The following is a 6,123-nucleotide window of genomic DNA, read 5'->3' as shown; positions in this document are numbered from 1 at the left end:
GTGGGGTGCTTCCCATTTTAATCCTAGCCACTCACGAGGCTGAGATAGGAGGATCTAGGTTCTTAGCCAGCCCAGATTGAGGACTTGAGACTCCAGTTAAGCTCTAGAAAATGGCATGTGGGGCTTGGCTCAAGGGTAGGAGGGTAGTCTTGATCTGAAGAGCTCAAGGGCAGCACCCAGGCCAGTTCAAGCCCCATGACCCACACAAAAAAAGAATTGCTGGCACTGTGGCTCACATCTGTAATCCTTGCTATTCAGAAAGCTGAGATCTGAGGATCAAGGTTCAAAGCCAGCCAAGCACTAATGGCTCTTCTCTCCATTAATCACAGTCTACAGATAGAGAAATTAAGGTCTAGAGACAGAGATGGTTGATCATGAACACACGCAGTAAATCCACAGCAGAGCTGAGGATGCAGTCCTGGCATCCAGACCACTTGAGGAAAGAGATTCAAGAAAGAAAAACACACACAAGATATAGAGAGGAGAAAGGTTAGGCTAGCTATCAAGATTTGAATCTTGGGTTGAGGAAAGAAGTGTTCTAATGTTCCTCAGTTTCAGAACAGTAAAGATCTACCATAAAGCTTGGTGTGGGAGCTCACACCTGTAATCCTAGATGTTCAGGAGGTGGAGAACTGAGGATGGAGGTTTAAAGCCACCCTAGGGCACAGACTGTGAGACTCTTATCTCTAATTAAGCACTAGAAAACAGGAAGTGGGACTGTGGCTCCAGGGGTAAGGTGGTAGCCTTGAGTTGAAGAGACAAGGGACAAGCACAGGCCCAGGGGTAGGGTGGTAGCCTTGAGCTGAAGAGCTCAGGGACAATGCCCAGGCCAGAAATCAAGTCCCATGACTCACAAAAATATACATAAATAAAGATCTCTTGGCAGGTTGCAACAACTTGGTAGAATTGTTACTCCCCTATGGATTAGCTCTGTGACAAAGAATCCTCTGTGCTCAAGATACCAAAACAGATAACAGCCTGATACTGAGGAGGAAAGAAAACCATCAACCTCAAAGTCAGCCTCTTCCCTTGAGGACCCTGATACACAACCCCATAAACAAATCTGAAATGTCCCACTATACAAAGCAATTCAAACTTCTGGCCATATACTTGCCAGAAAATGAGAGATTTGGAGTGATGTGATGGAGCAGGAAAATGCTAGTCCAAGCCAGGTGCCAGTGATTCACACAAGGGACTGGGATCTGAGAATCCTGGCTCTAAGCCTACCCAGGCAGTTAATGCTGTAAGACTCTTATCTCTAATGAACCACGAAAAAGCCAGAAGTTGGGTGCCAGCCATGAGTGAAAATTTCTAAAGGTCAGTGCACAGGTCCCAAGCTCAAGACCCAGGATCTGAATACTCATACACACATGAAGGAAGAAAATACTTATTTACTACAAATGCATGTACACATGTGCAGGTTTATGAGTGAGTTTCAAAGAGGCACAATTCTGACCATGATCATGTGATCATGATCAGTTTGTAGTACAAGAAATACCATGTCCTGGGGCCAGGAGTTTGGGAGAGTACTTGCCTAGCATGCACAAAGACCGGGATTCAATTCCTCATTACCACATACATACAAAAAAGCTGGCAGTGGTGCTGTGGCTCAAGTGGTAGAGAAAGCTCAAGTGGTTGAGAAAGCTCAAGGACAGTGTTCAGGCCCTCAGTTTAACGACCAAAAGTGTCAACAAAACAAAACAAAACCAACCAAGTCCCATCAGTTCAGAGGAGGAAAGGAGAGCATGGGGCATTCTACCCTCAGGGAACTGAAACTCTGGAACATTTTGGGGGATCCCTCCAATGGGACACCCCTACTCCTGCAGAGTCAAAAGTGACAAGTTCCTCAGGAACCAGAAATTCATCTTTCACTCCATGCAAGGGATCTGAAACTCCAAAAAGATCATTGGACTCATTCCCCAAGGAATCCACAGGACTTGACAAAGAAATAGTAAGGGGAAAGCTGCTGAGGGTGAGGGGAGCGGTAAATTGTAAAACAGATTGCCTGAGAAGAAATACCAGAATCAGCAGTTGGGGGTGATGGTGGGGAGCAGAGGTGAAGAGGGAACCAGTCCTACCCAAGGCATCACACCCTGGATACAGACATGCAGACAGGGTGCTTCCCAGAATGCTTGAGCAGGTCAGGGGACAGGAGTAGGCAACAGAAAAAAGAAGACTAAATAAAGTCTGGTAATTCGAAGCAACATTTCTGGATTGGTTATTAAGGGCCCTGGGTTCTAATTCTATCTCTGTCGAGTGGATAAATCTCTATCCTAGGTGCCTCAGTTTACCCCATCTGGCATTAATAATAACAGCAATAATAATAATAATAATAATAAGAAGAAGAAGAAGAAGAAGAAGAAGAAGAAGAAGAAGAAGAAGTAGAAGAAGAAGAAGTAGAAGAAGAAGAAGAAGAAGAAGAAGAAGAAGAAGAAGAAGAAGAAGAAGAAGAAGCACTCACCCTTCCAGAGTCTTCTCTGAGTACACAGACATGAGGAGGCGAAGTGGTAAAACCATTGCCGAGGAGGTGGATGGAGTGTCCCTGGCCCCTCTGCTCCAAGTCACTCACCTGACTGGCCACAGGAATCAGCCGAGCCCCCAATCCCAGTCAGGCTGCTGCTACAGAGCCCTCAGTAGCGCATAGGGCAGGAAAACCAGGGCCACCAGTCCCAGTGCCACCGGCTGCAGAAGCTGCTTCTCCTTCTGCTGAGTCATGGCCCTCCGGCCTTGCGTTTTCTTGCTACAGGGTGGAGCTGGTCAACATGTGGGCCAAGGAGCAATGATGAAAGTAGCAGGGGCCAAGCCCCAACTCCCAGGCACTTCAGCTGCACTTCAGCTGCTCACTTTCAGTGAATTGGACGCTACCACCAACTCCCTGGGGGGGGGGGGATGCGGAATCACCATGGCCAGCGCCAATGTTGGGCAGCATGGAGTCACTGTGCTAGGGATTCTTTCTTCTCCACTCAGTAAGTTATACATCCTCCTTCGGTTCCAGTCTATGTGGATGTGATTTGGGGACTCCAAATACCACATATCCCACCTCTGCATGGTGATGGTGTGTTCCGCTCCTCCCCAGCTGACCCCAGGTGAGAAAGTGCCCTGGTAGGGTTGTTGGGAGGCAATGGGTGCTTGCTAGGCACAGGTGAGCATGGTGCTGATTTTGATGGGACAGCTCCCAGGCCCAGAGTTCAAGCCCCATGAGCGACATACACACACACATACACAAAGTAGTCTCTACTTGGCTTTATTAACTGGGTAGTTAACTGTTAGCCTCTTGAATTTCTTGTCTTCTTTGTACATTCCGGATACTAGTTGTTTTACTTATTTATAAGTGCAAAAGCCTCCTCTCAATCTGCAGGGTGTCTTTTTTTTCATATGTTAGGGTTACATTATATTCACAGACATTGATGCCCTTTCTCAAGTCTTAGTCCCCATTTCCCTTCCCCACCCTGCCCTCCATCTTGTTTTCCTCCCCTCCCTATCCGACTTCAAATAACCAAATATTCATATATACAATATATCAGATTACCAGGTGAAACACTGTCACAATATGAGATAACCAAGGGACAGCAAAAGAGGTGATTAAAGACAGTAGATTAAAGACAACCATCAGAAAGACAATTGGTGGCAGTTTGGCTGCTCAGGTCCCACTCCACTGTGCCAGCCCTTTCCACACAGCTTCAGCTGAGGAGCTTCAGGTTTGCTTGCTGCCTCTGCCATCTCCGTCTTCTTCATCTTCAGATGCATTTTCCTCCTGCGTGAGTGTGGGCTGGAGGGCTCCAAGTTGGAGTGGTTGACCCCCTGGAGGAGGTGGCTCGGCATATAGGAGACGCATCATTTTCATTAACCAAACTTGTTGAGGCCACGTCTGCAGTATCAGCTCAAGTGGAAGAGATTGCCCTTAAATGTATAGAAAATGCAAGCTTCCTTAAGATGTGGAGAGACCACTTGAAAGAAGACTATGATTCTCTGACACCTGACAACTATGACTGTATAATTCACCTTCTCATATGGATTTGCACATGTACCACATATATAGGACAATCTCCAGCATTTCTATGTACTCAGAATGAAATTTTTCTTCTTTTTCTAGACCTTTGTGAAAGCATGTTAATGTGATTTTTTTATGTTAACACAGATGTGTTTATCCTTACTTTCTGTTCTATAAATGTTTTGAGATTCCTTTACAAAAGTGATTTCTTTCAACAGATAATTTTAACAGTGCCTTAGTATGACAAGATAAATGTTTTGAAAGATGGTGCATGTCAGAAGATCATGTTACAAACCAAGCGATATGACTAAATTTGCCTATGTAAATCAGCTCCCCACTTCTATGAAAACAGAGACAAGTTTATGACTTCCAGGCCTACAGCACCTGACACTGTCACCTGACATTCCTCAATTTTTTGTTGAGTAAAACACTAAGCAAACATGATTAAAATCTTCCCCCCTCTTTTTTGCACATGAAGACTAAGATCATTTTCTTAAAAAAAGATGTATGAATCTGAACTAAAATGAAAAAATTCTCCCAATGGGACTTGAGGTGTGTGTGTGTGTGTGTGTGTGTGTGTGTGTGTGTGTGTGTGTGTGTGTGTGTGTTTTGAAACAGGATCTCACTATGTAGACAAGGCTAGCCTCATACTGTAGGTTCTCTAGCCTTAGCCTTCGTGAGTGCTGGGATTGCAGGAGTATACCACCATCCCCAGCAGTGTGAATTGAATTTTGATAACTTTTTGTTGCTGTTTTTGTTCTTGGGGCTTGAACTCTGGGCTTGGGGGATGTCGCTGAGCTCTTCAGTTCAAGGCTTCAACCCTACCCCTGGAGCCACAGCAGTACTTCGGCTTTTCTGGTGGTTAATTGGAGATAAGTCTCTTAGACTTCCATGTCCAGGCTGGCTTTGAACTGTGATCCTCAGAGCACAGCCTCCTGAGTAGGTAGGATTACAGACATGAGCCACTGCGCCGGCTAATGATAACTTTTTGAAATAGATAAGTAAATTTTCCCATTGTGTGATGCTTTTTGAAAAAGCGTTTACTTTAGAGAATAAAAGTATGTCTAGAGAAAATATGCCATTTATCCCCATTTTATTTTCCTGATAGTCATGGGACTTAAACTTGGCCATACTTATAATTCCTGAGCTTTTTTGCTCAAGGCTAGAGCTCTAATATTTGAGCCATAGCTCCACCTTTTTGATAAGATTCTCTTGGACTTTCCTGCCTGGGCTGGCCTTCAATAGAGATCCTGAGATCTCAGCCTCTTGAATTTCTAAGAATAGAAAGATGAATAACCAATGCCCAGCTCCCAACTTATTTTTAAGGCTGATTGCCTTCACATTTAATATTTCTCACATTTTATTTTTTCATGTTTGAATTACATTATCTGTATTATTGCTTTTTAATAACTTCAGAAGAGACTTTGTTTCTAATGTGTCAAATTAAGTGATGTAATGTTTTAGCTATCTATCATGTCAAGATTGACATCATATATTTATGACTTTTGAGCATCTTTGATGTGATATTTTAAGTCCTTGTAGATCTATTGATGCATAAAGAACTATATTCAAAATCCACACAGTGGAGCTGCAATAGGGGACAAATGGATGGGCAAAGAATAGTTAAGAATGGTTTTATTTAGCAAGTTAGGCCCTAATTCTTTTTTTTTTGTTTGTTTTGTTTATTTTTGTTTTGTTTTTACCTAAAAGCCATATACGATATAATTTCTATACCAAAGAAATGTTCGCTTCAGTATAAGAAAATATTTTTCTTAAATTTTCTTGTGTATTCTGAAAACTGTGATTTTAAAATATATATAAAAATAAATAATTATCAAAAGCAAAAAAAAAACAACCATCACTCATTATGTGGCTCTTGTTTCTATGTCCTGGAGGTCCTTTAATTCTGTATAGCCTTATGTATCTAGGTTTTGTTCTGTTGTAAATCTCTTCTAGGAGAGCCCAAGGTTTCTACAGATTAGGACAAATGAGCGAAACCATTGAACCTATGTTCCTTTGAGTCTAGCTTATTTCACTTCATATGATTTTTTCTAAGTCTTTCCATTTCTTTACAAATGGGGCAATGTCAGTCTTTCTGATAGCAGCATAAAATTCCATTATGTAAAAGTACC

At 42.9% G+C, this 6,123-nt stretch overlaps 1 pseudogene; it reads left to right on the top strand.

Moving 5' to 3' along the window:
• The first annotated feature begins 2,902 nt into the window (after positions 1–2,902).
• On the top strand, positions 2,903–4,119 carry LOC150039175 (uncharacterized protein C4orf46 homolog pseudogene; annotated as a pseudogene).
• Positions 4,120–6,123: the final 2,004 nt, after the last annotated feature.

The sequence above is a fragment of the Megascapheus bottae genome, unplaced genomic scaffold, assembly GCF_031878675.1.
Source record: "Megascapheus bottae isolate mThoBot1 unplaced genomic scaffold, mThoBot2.hap1 HAP1_SCAFFOLD_37, whole genome shotgun sequence".
Taxonomy (NCBI): Eukaryota; Metazoa; Chordata; class Mammalia; order Rodentia; family Geomyidae; genus Megascapheus; species Megascapheus bottae.
The sequence above is the reverse complement of the archived record's forward strand: the minus strand, read 5'-3'. Positions and strand labels throughout refer to the sequence as shown.